Raw genomic sequence first — 18,128 nt, 5'->3', positions numbered from 1 at the left:
GATCTGAATGGTTTCCATACATTTTGAGTCCACTGAATTTCATTCACAAGGTCTGGCTTGATTCGACACCAGGGCCTCTGAGTTTCAGCCAGTATAATAATAGTCCGGGATCTGAAAAGCCTAATAATAACTGACGCCTATCCTACCATTTCAAGAAAATCTCATTGCCCCGTGAACTTTAACAGTACTGTCTCCATCCAGGACCAGAAGCAGTTTTGTTCTGTCTGGCAAAATTTCTTTTGGAAGCCCTGTTCAATACTATAATAAGAGACACACACGCAGGGTACCACGTTTGGGATCAATTACGGAATCACGTGATTGTGAAGTGAACGTTTTCATTACACAACTCTCCTAGCATTTGGTAATCCAATTCGCATTGTTCTACTATTCTACAAATCCTCAAATCCTCTCATAGTCTAAATCAGCAAACTACTCGGAGGTCTGACGGTTGTGCATTGAATAAATATTGGCGGCATATGAATTTCACTTTTGTCTCATCCTACACAATAAAACAGGTAAGGTGATCGATGCCATCCGTTCTCTTAATTATGTCCCTGTACCCTCCTTCACACATGCGCGCACACACATACACGCACACGCATACTCTCTCTCTCTCTCTCTCACACACACACACACACACACACACACATAAACACATATACACATACACAGACATACATACACATATATACACACACATACACATGTAAAATCCGCAGTCTTGAAACACCAAAGTGGTTTACCCACACCTGTGCAATACTAGTAGATGATATTATCTATAGCACCTGGAAAGGCGTGGAGCAGGTAGAATCGTTAGCACACTGGACAAATTGCTTAGTTGTCGAATTTGCCTTTCATCCTTTCGTGGTCGAGGAAATCAGAACCGGGAGTCAGAGAAATCGACTAGCCCTCACCCCAAATACCAAACCTTGTGCCCAAAGTAGAAAGAAAGAATTATCTATAACGCCTGAAAGTAGAGTCATCTCCAGATTGGAGATGTATTTTTGCTTCCCCAACCACCAATCAAAAGCCACTTCCATGACGACCAGCAAGAAAACAAAAGCTACTTTGGTGTATGGTAATTTTCTCACTTCACAAAAGTAATATTACAAACAATAAGATAAACACGTCAGCAAAGTAAAATAGATGCAAGATACAAATATGTTCCTACAACCCACCAACGACAATGCTATACTCACGTCAGGAACACGAAGGACAATCTGGAAGCTGCACAGAGATTCATTTGTGTTGGTGTTAGGATTTAGGGTTAGGATTAGGGTTTAACGTAAGTGTTAAGGTTAGGCTTAAACTGCGTGTTAAAGTATAAATGGCCCGCTTATATGAAAAAGATTCTCTTGATGAAACGTTTAGGAGGCAGTAATAATGATAATGATATATCTATTTGCAACAAGACACAAAACAAAACGTTCCAAATCACTGGCGAAGCGAGTTATTTTGGAACGTATACATATTTATATAATCGAAATGTAAATGAAAAAGTGCAGAGTAGAAATTGCATAAAGAAATAGAGACTTATGCATGCACATTCACGTGCGCGTGTCTTCACTGATGTGCAGATGCAAATACACACCGGTGCGCATAGATGTGCACACAAGCACACACATAATAATTTTATTCGGTTGTTAACCCAGGAGTTTACCTATGGATACGGGCTAACAGAGAGGCTAACAATCCGGAGATAGTTTTTATTAAACATATGCCTGAAAATCCACAAGTATCTGCAGAGAATGGAGTGAGCAAATCCTTTTATTACATCAATTTACAATTATTCCATAGGAATTCGATTCATGAGATTGAATTCCAATGTTTGTAATTTCACATACATACACACACATATTCGTAGTACTATTTAAAATTATTTCTTGTCTGTTTCGATTTAACCATCGTTTGCAGAGTGTGTGTGTGCTAAAATTTGAAATTGCTCCCATCGGTGATCGAAACCTATTTCCACATTTGGACTTACGCATTACGATTCGTCAGAGAGTTTATCGTCTGTTAATTGACATTTACTTTAGTCGTTCAGATAATTACTGGAAAAATATATTTGTCCTTATGTGTCTGTACATATTTATTTATTTATTTATCTCCCTAACAAGTGCGTACATTATAAACATTGACTTCTTACATCTCTTGATTACACATATAATTGCATCTTGTATACACACATACAATGGGGAAAGCGAAAACAGTTAACAACAATAACAACAACAAATAATAACATCTTATTTATCTTCCTAACAAGTGTGCTATATCTTCAGTGTTTTTTCTTTTTCTTTCTTTGTTTACCTTGCACTACGGTACAGATGGGCAGACAGAACAAAACTGCCACGGTATCATCCGTGGATGAGCCGTGCGACAAAACTGGTCGCTGTCCTAAAATAGAACGTTGCCCGGCAAATCACATCTGTCATCTATGCACAAAACTCGAAAATTCCTTCCGAAATAGATGGGTTGAATGCAGTAACTGTCGTGTTTCGATCTGCTTTCAATGTGCCACAAACTTTTAGAAGATCCCAGGTCAAAAAAAAGGACACCATACTTCTATGATGGATAAACTCTGGGAAATGGTCCAGCTACCAAACTGGTCGTTTCAGTGCCTGACTTGTGTGTCCCCTGCCACCGTTGCTGCTGAACAGCAACAACAAAACCCGACAACCGTGTCTTCCGCTGCCATTGCTGCTGAACAGCAAAAGCTGACTACTTTGTCTCCCAAAACCAGTCCTGTTGAAGAACAACAGCAAAAACTAAAGCCGCCCGCGTCTTCCTACCCTGTCACTCTTCAACAGCAGCAACAAAAATCGGCCATTCATGTTGAAGAATATCAACAAAAACAGAAACTTAAGCCTCCTGTGTCTTCCTCCCCTATTGCTTTTCGACAACAAAAATTGATCATTACAGCTGAAGTAAATCAGCAGGAACAAAAACCAACCATGCCCTCTTCTCCTGATACTTCTCAACTAGAGCAGAAATCGAACATCAGCACAGAAGTTGCAGAAATTAGACGAATGATTTCTGCTTTGAGTCATGAAATAGCAGGAATCAGAACCAGTGTCTGTGCGACAACTCACAGCAAAGGGTCGTACCGGAGTGCCTTGCTCAGCAACTTACCTGTGGGTCGTACGGAACCTCAACGCATCGAGGGAGTTGCTGAACCAGTCACTCATGAATTAATTGCCATTGGAGTGCCGGAAGATGTGGTAGATCTGCAGGCATTCATTGGAAACACAGCTAGGGACCTCAGCTGTGTCCCTCCAAAAAGTGCTTCCCTCCTTGGCCGACCGGGAACCAAACCCAGGCTGATCAGGCTGTTGTTTACGGGCTTTACTGAGGCGCGGACATTCCATCTGGCTGCTGATAGAGCTCGGCGTGACAACGTAATCAACTTTAGAACACGTCTTGGCCTACCACCTGATGTACGCCCAAAGCTAAGATCTGTAGCTTCCCTAAATCGCAACTCTGTCCCACAGGAGAGTTTTAGCCTTCGCGATGATGGGCAAATCTGGAAATTTGTCAAGTCTGGTGAATCGTGGATAAGGGATGCCAGTTGGACTGAGCAGACTGCACCCACAACAACAACTGGCAATACAAAAATCTTGGGAAATTAATCAAAAACAATCAGCCATCCCCTGTATATCATCATCTGAAATCCAGATATAAACTGCTGTCCTTGAAAGCCCGTAGTTTATGCAACAAGGTGCATCTTTTTGACTCCTACGTCAAAAGTATCAACCCAGATTTCATCACAGTCACGGAAACATGGGCACACTCTGCATTCTGTGATGGAGTTTTCAGCATAGCCGGCTACAACCTGTTCCGCAAAGACCGCATTAATCGCCGTGGAGGGGGTGTGATGATTTATGTTCGATCAAATCTATCGGCAATCCCCTGTGATGATTTGAACCAATCTCAGCAGGAAGTATTTTTCTGCAATATACACATGACCATGTCAACACCTCTGCTCGGAGTCATTTACCGCCCCCCAAATTATCGTCAAGACGCACAGCTTTTTGATATCCTCAGAGCTGCTGCCATGAAAACAGCCGCGTATGTTTATATTGTAGGCGACTTCAATTTCCCTGAGATTGACTGGGAGGCCTTCTGTTGGCCGCAAAGTGCAGGCGATTTCCTTGAACTGGTGCTGAATTCAAATTGGTCTCAAGTCGTTACCTCCCCCACAAGGGGCAACAACACTTTGGATCTGCTACTTACCGCTTCTCCTGAAACAATCATTAGTGTCACTACTGAAGAACCTTTAGGTGACTCTGATCATTCCATGATCATGGCCGACTTATCTCTGATTGGTTGTAACAAAAAAAACACAACCATCTTCAGACTGCCCGCTTTGACTGGAATAAAGCAGACTGGAGCTCTTATTGTACTGAGCTGCAACGCCCAAACTGGCTCGAATTTTATGCCTCTGGAGATGTGGACACTATACTCCAGAACATTCTGAATTCAATATGGGCGGCATGTGAAGCATCAGTACCGCGCAAGCACACAAAAAAACACCCAATAGTGCAATTTGGGAGACTGCAGCAGTCCGACTTGCCAGGAAAGAACGCCGTAATGCTGAACAGGAATACAAATTGCACAAATCAGAGAGCAACAGGAAAAAGCGCAATAGGTCAGCCAACCACCTCAAGCAGGTGACAAAAAAGGCAGTGCTTGGATTTGAACAACGCATTGCAACTAACCCTGACAGCAAAGTGTTCTGGAAGTATGTGCACTCAAAGCAGAGACCCCACTCTCCAGTTGGTTCCCTTCGCAATCCCCACACAGGACAGATTACTGGCAATCCCGAAGAATGTGCAGAAATCATTGCTGGATGCTATGCCGGCATCTTTACTGTCGAAGACCAAAATGTTCCATTTTCATCACCACTGACATCGGACTCTATATCTACTATGCAATTTACACCAGCAATGCTACAACGCCACCTTAAGAATAAACGCAACTATGCCTCTCCTGGTCTCGATGGTGTTACATACCTAACTTCTCAAACGCGGTGGGTACTTTCTTCTAAGCCAACTTTCTCTATTCTTCCAATTCTGTCTTGACAATGGTGTTACTCCAGAACAGTGGAAAACTGCCAGTGTTATCCCTCTGTTCAAAAAAGGCGACCGCACATCGCCTGTCAACTATCGCCCCGTTAGTCTTACTAGCTGCATCGCCAAACTGATGGAATCCTGTGTCAGAGAAACCCTCTGGAACTTCTGGAAGTCTCACAGCCTCATCCAGCCGTCACAATTTGGATTTATTCCTAACTCTAGCTGCTGTAATCAACTCATCGAGTTTCTTGAGGACGTTACCCAAATCACTGATCGCGGATCCTGGGTGGATGTTGTTTACCTGGACTTTGCTAAGGCTTTTAACTCTGTGCCACACAAAAGACTTATGGTGAAGCTCTCTGCGTTGGGCGTAAGAGACGAACTCTATAACTGTTTGAAGTCCTTTGTTTTCGGCCGAAAAGAGGTTGTCACAGTTCTAGGACAGCACTCTTCGCCCTATGAGATGACATCTGGTGTACCACAGGGATCTGTTCTTGGCCCCCTTTTATTTGTTACTTATGTTAATGACATAGATGCCAACTTAAAGAATGCCACAGTGTTGAAATATGCAGATGACATCAAGCTGTAAATTGAAATAAAGAGGCCAGATCCTGTACACTATAGATCTCTATTGCAAGCAGACCTGGACACAATGCAGCAGTGGATCATGGACTGGCAACTCAAGCTGGCTGTGGACAAATGTACCACTATGCATTTTGGGAGGAGAAAACCAGCGTCCACCTACTCCCTCCACAACACTTGTCTCTAAAAGTCTTCAGGTGAACGTGACCTGGGTGTTAGTGTCGACAGTGATTTGCATTGGACAAAACACATCGCTAAAATTGTCAAGAAGGCTGAGGGTGCCTTGGCATCACTCACCAAATCCTTTGTGAGCCGCTCTCCGACTATCTATCTGCGGCTTTATATAGCTATGGTAAGACCTCACCTGGAATTTGCATCACCGGTCTGGAACACCTATCTTGCCCAGGATATCAATCGTCTGGAAGCCGTTCAGCGATGTGCAACCAAAAGAATACCCTCCATCAGGCATTTGCCATATTCTGAACGCTTTACTTCCCTGGGCATGGACACATTGAAACTCCGACGTCTGGCAGCTGACTTGGCAGATACCCATAAAATTATCAACCATCGTACAAACAATAACTCTGAGCACCTTTTCAAACTCCACCCGTCTAACACCCGTGGACATATTTACAAAGTCAGAAAACAGCACAGCTCCCATGACTTTAGGAAACATTTTTTCACGCTGAGAGTTGCTGAAGCATGGAACAAACTGCCGGCATCAGTTGTTAGTTGTCGGAGCACTGCATCCTTCAAAACTTCCATGCTTTCTGAGATTCGCCAACACTACACCTGATATTCTCCCCTCCATACACACACAAGCATGTATCTGACTCATGCATTGTTCGCTTTCCAGACATTTGTACATTACTGCATGTGCTTTAGAAGTTGTGGTGCACCTGAGCACTGTATACAATAGTTTCATTATTATTATATGTGAATGAATGTAACAAAGGGAAGAAGACTAGACATTTTGTAGCCCACAAACTTGATGGTATTCAACGAGTATGGCAACAGCCTTCAAAGTTCAAAACAAAGGGCTAAAGTTAGTGGTCCCTAAGTTAAATTGTTTTTTTTTTCTGCTGAGATTAACAAGATACATTGTGTCAGCGAAGGAAAACAGATAATCTAACACCGGTACAATATATACATATTGTGTTAAACGCTGAAACTTCTGGAGATTTTGCTTCAGCTATCTTGTTTCCATTCAAGCCAATTCGATAACAACTTTTCCCGGTTTACTCGGGATATTGGTTCTGCGAGTCACCGCGTACATCGTATAAATTGAGCAATGTTTTTAATGATATTTCTATTAACAACCATTTTCCAACATTCGTAAAATGTGTGTAACTCTAAGGAAAGTAACTCAAATTGTAATAAAGAGACTGTAGGTTGTTATAGTAGTGGTGGCAGCAGTAGTGATGTCAGTGTTGATAAGAGTGGAGAGAGGGGGAAGAGAGGGAGAGAGGGAGGAAGAGGAGAAAGACAGGGGAAAAGAGGGAGAGAGAGAACAGAAAGAGACAATTCTAAGAAGTGAAATGCTGTGTGGCTCACCTTGATTTTAGTTATCTCATTCTCTGATTCACACCCTCTCTATGTTTCTCCATTCACCATTATCAACATTGGCATCGTTGCTGCTCTTTTGCCACCACCATTGCCATAACAAGTTTCTCACGTGTGTATGTATTTACATGTGTGTGATTGTGTGTGTGTGTAGTTTTTTGTTTGCTGTGGCGAGCATTCACGTATGAGTGAGCGTAGATATCTTTTAATATGTAAGTATTATTATTTGGTTTATGCTACTGCTCACTTGAGAGCAGAGAATGTGTAGCTATATTTTGAGGTGTAAATATTATTACCCGTATGTTTCCTTAAATGCAATTATACATTTTACCTATTTTCAAAAATTTGTATATTCTCTTTGTAGAATGACTTCACTGTCATCAACAATTCCATTGCCAACATTTTTAGCTGAACTGAGATGCAAATTAGATTTGTTTTACATTGTATAAAATCTAGAAGATTATCTAAATTTTTAAATTGTAATCTTGTGATAGATTCTACAATTTTGGTATACATGCACAAATTAGATATGTCTCAATGTATGCAAATTTTTAAATAATTACCTTGTGAATAAGATAGTCTTTTAATTGGTTTAATTTTTCATGTATTATTGTATATGCATATTATTTATTAATTAAAGTATTTCGTCGTTTACATATCTTAACCCGTAATGAATAAAAAAAAAAAGTTGTGCTACTTTAGCATGCAATCTACCACAGTATTCGCAGTCTATGCTGTGAAAGAACCTGATCTTGGTTAGGGTTAAGGTTAAGTTTTAGGGTTAGAGTTTAGGGTTTAGTGTTAGAGTTAGAGTTAAACTGCGTGTTAAAGTGTAAATGACCAGGTAGACTGCACGCTGAAGTTATATAAAAATGTTTTGTAATAAAAGTGAAGACATAGATGCGAAAGGTAGTGATATGGTTACATAGGTTCGAAACAGCTTCCAATTAGACATTTCGTATTTTAGTTTAACAAAGTAACCTCACGACCAAAGTCCCATGACGGTATGTGTAGACGTGGCTGTGTGGTAAGAAAGTTTGCTTCCTAGTCACATGGTTTTGGGTTCAGTCTTCTACTATAGCCACGAGCCGACCAAAGCCTTGTGAGTGGATTTGGTAGAGAAAACAGACACAGAAGATCAAGTTGAAAACATATACTAAATGCTCAGATGAACGGAAAACAAACACAGACGGTCACCAACTACTCATCAGTAATCGGCCAGAATGTCAAACGTTTCTTATTTCTTTATTGCCCACAAGGGGCTAAACATAGAGGGGACAAACAAGAACAGACAAACGGATTAAGTCGGTTAGATCGACTCCAGTGCGTAACTGGTACTTAATTTATCGACCCCGAAAGGATGAAAGGTAAAGTCGACCTCGGTGGAATTTGAACTCAGAACGTAACGGCAGACGAAATACGGCTACGCATTTTGCCCGGCGTGCTAACGTTTCTGCCAGCTCGCTGCCTGTATTCCTTATAATATTGATACGCGTGTTAATTATATCGTGTATGTTTTCTTAAATTCTAAGACTTACAGAAAAGTATAGTTATAGTGGGCGTTATGTCCGTCTGTCTGTCTGTCCCGCCTTCACGGTCAAACGGCTGGACGAATGGTCACGATGTTTTCCGGGATTACGAAGGAGGTAATCAGGAAGGCCTTTAGCGAAAAAAAAATGTGAAAAAGTATGATTATTTAGTGGATATTGAGTTTTGTATTAATAAATTACCTTCGACTTTTTCTTTTTGTTAAAATTCCGGCGACGTGGATTAACTCTGGATTCCCCCACCCTCGTATAGTTCGCGAATTGAGAGGGTTTAGATTTGCGATACTATCCCTTTATTTCCCGTCGTAGATGTACCGATTTGCTATCTTACTTTAACAGGCGTTATATCCGCCTCTTTGTTCCTTCTTTACGGCCAGACGGCTGGACCAATGGTTACATTTTCAGGATTACAAAGACGGTCGTCAGAAAGTATGATTATTTTGTGGATATTGATTTTTAAATTGATAAACCACCTCCACATTTTTATTAAAAAATCACCGACCACGAATTAGTCTGGATTTTCATCATTTAGTTCGTGACCCCCATCGTAGATACGAAGGGGTCGCGGGGACGGTTGATAGCGAAAATAAAATGGAAAAAGTGTGTTAGTATATAGTGTGTGATTATTTAGCGGTTATTGAAGCGTGTCAGTTTCGAGTAGTATTCGAAACGGCTAATCGAAGCGCCTGTTGTTTACATCTCAGTTTTGCCAAGCAAAATAACCCATGTTACCAGAACATCCAGACATTATTTGCACAGAAGTGTGAGAGGTAAGTCTTAGTTTGATTTTTTTGCAACTCTAAAGATTCCGCTCGCACATTTACAACAAACAAGGCACAAGGCCAGACTTTACATCGCGTAGGTGTATTTTTACACACTCCGATGTTTACACATGGCCAGTTATACGTCGCTAAGAGTAGAGCAACGGACTCCAGCGAATTTGAAAATTAGAGTCGACCTAACAGAAAATATCGTCTGCAAAGAAGTTTTGTAATTATACTGATATTATCGAAAGGAATATGATTCATAATTCAAATAAGGAAATTTGTGAACTTTGAAAGTATAAGATAAAATCTAAGTATATCTAAATAACATTTTTTCTTAATACTTTTTATGTAGTGGTCGAAGGAAGCTCTGGATTTCGTTAGAAGAGGACCACATAACCATTCATGATACAGAGGCTGGGAGCCTATTTCAGTTCGGGAGTGAATCATCATGACATGTCACTTAGTCGCAAATACGTCATATAGGCTGCAACAGAATGCTATATCACCAACAATAATATGATATCTCAAAGACATCACCCAGCAATCAATCAAGTTCATTTTCACATTTCTCAATACATACTACTGTTATGACATCCCTCCCTCATTCTATGCTTCTATCGTAGATGGGTAGATCTGCTAGTTATTCTAAAACATGCAACTGGATAACTGCGCTGTTGGACTTTTATTCTATATTATCAAACAATTTGAGTAAAGCAATGCTGAATTTCCATCGTATTTTTTGTGTGTATCATTTATAGAATCCAACATATGTTTGCTGTATTCCAGTTTCACCGTTTGTTGAGTTGAAGATTTTCCACCTTTGAGTGGTTAATTGTACTTGTGTTCCTTTAATATAGTGTAAAGCGACTTCATTTCTTTTCAGCTAATCCGGTGATGTTTCTAATTATAAGATTTATAAATTACGAGTATTAATTCGATTATGAAATCCATTTTATTTTTGGAGTTGTTTATTAATGCACATTTGAGGTTGAACTGAAAATTTTCCTTGTGGTCTTTGAGGGTGATATAGGGTAATTGTATGACAAGGCACGTGGTCTTCTAGCTAATGCAGCTAGTGATTTTGCTTCCATTCATGTTTATAATGCAGATATGCTAGATATAGTAGCTAAATTTCCCTAAAATCACTCCCTACCATCTTGAATAAGGAAAGGACATACAAAATAATTTATTTCTCTGTACCTCTAAAAGAAGAGATAATCACATTTGAAATGCCTTTGATAAATAACAACCTAACGTAGCAGCCTCTGGTGCACTTTGAATTTCTTAAGTATAGCAGCAAAATCTCCCTCGAATTAACATATCATTAAAAAAAAGAGAAAGACATAGTAGAAGATGTAGCTTAATATGGCCCTACAACTCGAAAATGAGTGATTGGGGGCTACAATAAGAATAGTAATAATTCAACTTGGGAAATAATAGACACAGTTCTTCTTCCAGTACCAGAATGCTGAGACAAGCCACCAAAGAAGGCTTTATGCGGTTGTTGAATGTTTTAGAAATAGCAGCCAAATTTACCTCTAAATATAGTCCATCAACTAAAAAAAAAAAATGTTATGTTGGCTAAAGCAGCCCTATAGATCCAAAATCTTTTTCGGAGCTGCCTTGACTGGTGGAATAAAAGGAAGTTATCAGACTGGAAACCGAATGTTTGTAGACAGTGGACTCCGCTAAAAGTAGCCGATGGCCAATGGTGGTGATAAAACGGAATAGTCACGGTTGGAACGCCTTTGATAACAGGTTGGCTCAATCAAGGTCGACCTGCTGCTAAACAGCAACAGCAACAACAGTAATAACAATTCAGAGAAAAGAGCTGTGGCAGTCGTCGTCGTCGTCGTCGGTTATCTCTCAAAGTCTAATATGGCAAACCGACGATCGTCTGCAGCGATTATGGAAGAAAGAAAAGAAAGAAAAGAGAAGGGAAGAAAGGAAGAGTCGGTCACAGATTAACATTTAACCTGTGACCTCTAAATGTGGAGATAAATTTTCAGTGAAAAAGATCAGTGAAATATATAATCTCATATCTCACGCTACTATAAATCATGATGGAAAACGTAAACATTGGGGCTGATACTTGTACATCGTTGATGATATACAATCAATAATAGTTTTTAGTAAACCTGTGTCTGTGTGTGTTTGCTTGTGTGTGCGTGCCTGTGTACGTTTGTATATGTGTGTTTACTTTCGTGGCAAATATGGTGCACATATGTATGTGTGTGTATGTGTGTACACGTCTGTTCATGTGTGTGTGTGTGTGTGTTCATGTGTGAGTGTGAAGGCGAGACAGAGAGGGCAATAGATAGGTAGGCAGAAAAAGAGAGAGAGAAGGGGGGAGGGAGAGAAAGTAGGAGCAGAGAGATAGGGAGATACTGTATCTCGATGTTTATGTATATGAATGCTTGTACATATATGTGTATTAGAGAGAGTTTCCGTGTTGATGCATGTGTGTGTGTTTGTGTGTGTAGAGAGAGAGCGAGAGAGAGAGAGAGAGAGAGAGAGAGAAAGTGAGAGAGAGAGAGAGAGAGAGAGAGAGAGAGAAAAAGAGTGAAAGAGACAGAGAGAGAAGGAGAAATATATTGTTTTAGTGTTTATGAATAAATGTACGGCTTTGTGCATGTGTAACTATTTCTGTATGTGTGTGTGTAAGTGTATTTACATACCGGTGGAAGCTCTCCGGAGATAATCTTCCTTGATCTTGGGTAGTAGTCTTAATCCATCGCCCAATTTAAACCCACCACTGGCTCTTGGCTGCCTTTAACGGTGTTCACTCTGTTATAAAAATTCATATCAAGTCTCCCATCTGGGGATAAATTTTTACCTTTATCCCACCAGTCACGAAAGCTCTGAAAAAGGCTCATAGATGCCACCCTCTCTATCACTAAGTCATGTAAAAATAGAATATAAGCAAGAGATGGTAGTTGGCAGACATCTTAGAAGCAGAACTAAATACCGTCATCTCTACACAAGTATTCCCGATCGACTTTGTTTCCTCATAACTTTTATAAAAACGGATATTTTTTAAATACATTTCAAATGGTGTAGACTTCGATTACATCGGAATTTGTTGTGAAAAAGTTTTCAAATTGGGGAAGAGAGACATTTCGGATAATTTACACAAACAGACATTACTTCCTTATAACTTTCTGACAGGAGGTTATTTTTCAATGAAATTTTCTACAAATGCTTTCAGATGATATACATTATGATTATATCAGAATTTAATGTGAAAACAAAGTTTGTGGATGAGCACACATACATACTCACCCATTTCACACACACACACACATATGGAGATCTGGACAAAAGTTTCCGAGGACAAAAGCCCCGCGGTTATAATTTTCGGTTATGCTTTCGTATTTAGAATTTTTAGTTGAATATATCGACTCCAGAATTTTTTTATTACTTGTTGCAGTTATTAGACTGCAGCCGGCCATGCTGGGGCAACACCCTGAAGAATTTTTAGATGGCTATATGGAACCCAGAATTTTTTAAAGCTTGATCAAAATAACTTCTGTGATATAATTAATTCTTGCTTTTCTTTTTACCTGTTGCAGTCATTAGACTGCGACCATGCTGGGCCACCATCTTGAGGAATTTTTAGTCGATTGTATCGACCCCAGTTTTTTTATTTTAGATGATTTTCAACCAGCGAATGAAGTTAAGCTTAGAGGGTCTCTCGACATGCTAGAAATAACAGCCAAATCTCTAGAAATTTTTTTTACGACCAATCCTCGGTTATATATATTTTTTGGTTATTCTTGTTTTTTTTTTCTTTCTAACAATCTTTTTACTGGTTTCAGTCACTGGACTGCGGCCATGCTGGGGTACTACACTGAAGAATTTTTAGTCGAATGTATCGACCCCAGAATCTTTTTTAGGTGAGTTTCAATTAGCACAATGTTAAGCCTAGGTCTCCCCACGTGTTAGAAATAACAGCCAAATTTTACAAATATTTTTTTATAATTTCACGTAAACAAAAACGAAAATCACGGTTGTAAAAAAAAATTGTTTTCCAAAATTCCAACTTTTAAGTAAACAAAATATATTCAATCGAAAAACGGTGTCAAAACATCTATGTCCCCCACAATGGTAATTTCTGTGTGTTTAAATTATTTTCCTGGTTTTTAGAATAACTTTAAAGCTTGAAAATGAATATAAATCAACCTTAACATTAATAATAGAATAACAGAACACAAGACTCTTTATTACTCAATGTACATATTGTCTGAATTCCAACAAAAGGGAAAGCATTTATTAAAGTATAAAATTTGTAGAAAAGAAAAAAAAGTTTGTGTCTGGAGAGAGTCATTGGATCTTTTCGGTTTGAACGGCAGTTTTTTCTAGCGGTGTCATATGAAATTGTCACCCATAATTATGACCCTAGTATCGATCTATTGCTTTTCAATCTGTTTTAGGGTTAGGGTTACAGTTAGGGGATCTTTTCCTTTTGAACGGCAGTTTGTAACATAATTTCTAGGTAACTAAAAAAATTTAAACTTTGTATACTGGTAGAATGTATTTATAAAACATCATTTTCTCTTGGATTTATTGAGAAAATTCTATAGGTAGTCTAAAATTTCTTGCATTTCGGCAATTTTAATCACTTACCTCCATTGATGTAAATAACATTCTGTGCGTAATGAATATGTCCCTCGTTTAAGAAACATTTGTGAAGAAAAAAGATACCCTTCCCCCACTCCTAACCCTAAATCTAAAATAGATTGAAATGCAATAGATCGATACTAGGGTTATAATTATGGGTGACAATTTCATACGACACCGCTATAAAAAAACTTAGCGGTGTCGTATGAAATTGTCACCCATAATTATAACCCTAGTATCGATCTATTGCATTTCAATCTATTTTAGAGTTAGGGGTGGGGGAAGGGTATCTTTTTTTTCTTCACAAATGTAAATAAACCCAATCTGTTTCTTAAAGGAGGGACATATTCATGTGGCACAGAATGTTGTTTACCTAACTGGACGCTAGTGATTGGTTAAAATTGCCGAAATGCAAGAAATTAAAGACGAAATATGTTACAATAAAATATGTTACTATAGAATTTTCTCAATAAAGCCAAGAGAAAATGATGTTTTATAAACACATTCTACCAGTATACGAAGTTTAAAAGTGTTTAGTTAACTAGAAAAGATCCGAGTTAGGGTTAGTTAGGGTAAGGGTTTGGGGAAGAGTATTTTTTTTTTCTTCAGAAATGTAAATAAACCCAATCTATTTCTTAAACGAGGGACATATTCATACAGCACAGAATGCTTTTTAACTCAATGGACGTCACTGATTGGTTGAAATTGCAGAAATTAAAGAAAAAACAACAAATATCTTACAAACTATAGAATTTTCTCAATAAAGCCAAGAGAAAAAGATGTTTTATAAACACATTCTACCAGTATACGAAGTTAAAAATTTTTCAGTTACCTAGAAATTATGTTAAAAACTGCCGTTCAAACTGGAAAGATCCTCCACTTATTTCTTTTTTATTTTCCTAAAATTTTCGTTGCGTCTTGCAACCTTTTCAATAGTTTTGACTCTGTCCGTTATTCACACTGCGTTCCTTTTTGATTGTGCGCATGTGTGTGTGGGTTAGTGTTTGTGCGCGCGCGCGCGTATGTGTGTGTGTGTGCCTACACATGTATGTATGTATTTATGTATGTATATATGTATGTATGCATGTGTGCGTATGCATGTATGTGTGTGTGCATATGTATATATGTATGCATGTGTTTATATTTGTGTGTATGTATTCTGCATATTCATGTGTTTGCAAGTCCGTGTTTGTGTTTTTATGTATGTGTGTGTGTGTGTTTGTATATGTGTGTGTGTACCTCTGTCTCCTTGTGTGTGCATGTCTGAGCGTGTGTGTGTTTTGCAACTATGTACCGTGTTTGCTAATGTTTTATGAATACAAGGAATAGTTTTATTCTTGAACGTAAGCACCCATATTGTCAATGCACTTTTACCATTTCAGCCTTAGCTTGTCCAGCCCGGAATTGTAATAGCCTGACAATCTGGAGTCAATAAAATCTTGGAAAGCCTGTTTTACAGCATCGTCGGAATTAAACTTTTTTCCTATCAAAAAGTTATCCAAATTCTGGAAGAAGTGGTAGTCAGTGAGGGCAAGATCTTGTAATTTCGCCAATGTCATTTTTGCGATGTGTGGTCTGGTGTTATCTTCCAATAAAATAAGAGTGGATCTATCGACTAATCTCGGCTGTTTTTTTATCTTTTTTGTACTTCGGCCGTGATTGATGAGCTAGGTTTAATGAAATCATAATGGATCGAACATGCGCCAGACCACCAAACATACACCATCAGCTTCTTTTGATGAATTTTGCTTTTTGGACTGTGTTTTGGTGGCTTGTCTTTGTCCAACCATTGTGCTGAACGTTTACGGTTGTTATATTAGGTCCATCTCTCATCACATGTTACAATTCAATTCAAAAATGATTCATTTTTGTGACGAGAAAGTAGCATAATGCAGGCTTCCAAACGTTACTGTTTCTGATTTTCATTGAGTTCATGTGGAACCCACTCATTCAACTTTTTCACTTTCCGATTTAAACTAGGTGAGTCAATATTGTTTGCTTGCTAACGCCAAACAACAACGATAATTCACGGGCACTTTAAGATGGATCTGACTCCACGGTGGCTTTCAGTTCGTCATTATCCACATTTGTTTCTGATCGACCGCGTTGCTCGTTTGTGAGGTCAAAGTTACCAGAACTAAATTTTGCAAACCAATTTGATACTGTCTGCTGTGTAATAACATTAGAATGAAATACTCCATTAATATTCCGAGCTGTCTGTGATGCTGCATGTCCGACAAAAAAACTCATGTTTCAAAACTGTACGAATTTCCGACTTAGTCATCTCTAAACAAAAATAGCAAAAAAACATTTTAGAAATATTTTATAAAGAGCAAAATGAGAATAAAGAAATAGATGTGACAGCTTTCTAACAAAAAATAAAGATTGTCAAAATATAATAATGGCGCAAAATGAGCAGCTGTCCGAGTTTACCATATACCTAACTACAAATTTCATACTTGGCGACCTAATACTTCAAGAAATGTATAGAAACATAAAAAACGATAAGAAGTACATTTCAATGATTATATATACACACATAATATGAAAGTAAATATTACATATATCTCTGACATGTTTTTTCTTCATAACAACCAAAATTTGTCATTTTCATGGAGAAACACCCGTCTCCTTATTTAGACAAACAATAAGAAGTACGTTTGAAAGACTAGCCTTCTGTTAGACCTTCAACGGTCGGAGAAAGTTCAAAAGGTCAACTTATTATCATTAATCTGTATGTGCTGAGAAAAGAAAACAAAAGATTTTAATATATATCTTAAAATGCTGATTTTTCTGCGACCAAAAGTTCTTCAAGCTGGCGCTCCAGCATGGCCCCAGTCCAATAATTGAAACAAGGAAAAAGATTTTTCGCAAACAAAAATAACCGAGGGGTTATAAATAAATTTCAAGAGATTAGGCTGTTATTTCTAGTATGTGGAGATACCTTCTAGGCTTAACTTCATGCGCGGGTTGAAAATCATAAAAAAAATATTGTGGGGGCGTTACATTCGATTAAAAATTCTTCAAGGTGGTGCCCCAGCATGGCCGCAGTCTAATAATTGCAACAAGTAAAAATTTAAAAAATTCTAGCGTCGATACATTCAACTAAAGATTCTTCAAGGCGGTGCCCCAGCATGACCGCAGCGTGACTGAAACAAGCAAAAGGCGAAGAAAAAATATAAAAAAATAATCGAAAAATATAACCGTGGGGTTTTGTTGACTCTCACACTTTAACTATGTCCGAGGGACTTTTGTCCTGGTGGCGTGGGGCGGGGGGAGCTTTTGTCCTACACTCATATATATGTGCGCGTGCTCACCGACTTTTATTTTTCGTATTAAATTCCGATATACTTGTAATCTACACTGCCTGAAAGGTATTTGCAGAAAATTTTATTCTACAAAACATCCATTTCTGTGAAAGTTGTTGGGTGGGGATGCAAACCTGTGTAGGTAGCGTTTTTCTACTTGCGAGGATAACGACTGAAATGCAATTTTGTTCGACGTACCGATTTATCAGTATTTTCTCGTTGATGTAAATATTTCTCACTGACACACACACACAGACACACAGACACACAGACACACACACACACACACACACACAGACACACAGACACACACACACACAGACACACAGACACGCACACACACACACACACACACACACACACACTCTCTCTCTCTCTCTCTCATGCACATCAGCAAGTGCGTACATATGTATATATACGTATTGTGTGTGTGTGTGTGTATATATTATTTATATTTGTACATGTTTATGTACATATACGTGTATCTCTGTCTGTTTATCTATCTATCTATCTATCTATCTATCTATCTATCTATCTATCTATCTATCTATCTATCTATCTATCTATCTATCTATCTACCCATATATAAAGGGGTTGTACAAAATAATGGAAACACCATAAAATTTCAAACAAATTTATTTTAATATAGGGTAGGACCGTCTTTGGTAGTAA

General features: G+C 38.6%; 1 pseudogene; it reads right to left on the bottom strand.

The window, feature by feature from the left end:
• Nucleotides 1-15,479: 15,479 nt before the first annotated feature.
• On the bottom strand, nt 15,480-16,432 carry LOC115210518 (annotated as a pseudogene).
• Between the last annotated feature and the right edge of the window lie 1,696 nt (nt 16,433-18,128).

This window comes from Octopus sinensis, linkage group LG4 (assembly GCF_006345805.1).
Source record: "Octopus sinensis linkage group LG4, ASM634580v1, whole genome shotgun sequence".
NCBI lineage: Eukaryota > Metazoa > Mollusca > Cephalopoda > Octopoda > Octopodidae > Octopus > Octopus sinensis.
Note: the sequence above shows the minus strand (reverse complement) of the source record. Positions and strands in the feature narration are given on the sequence as shown.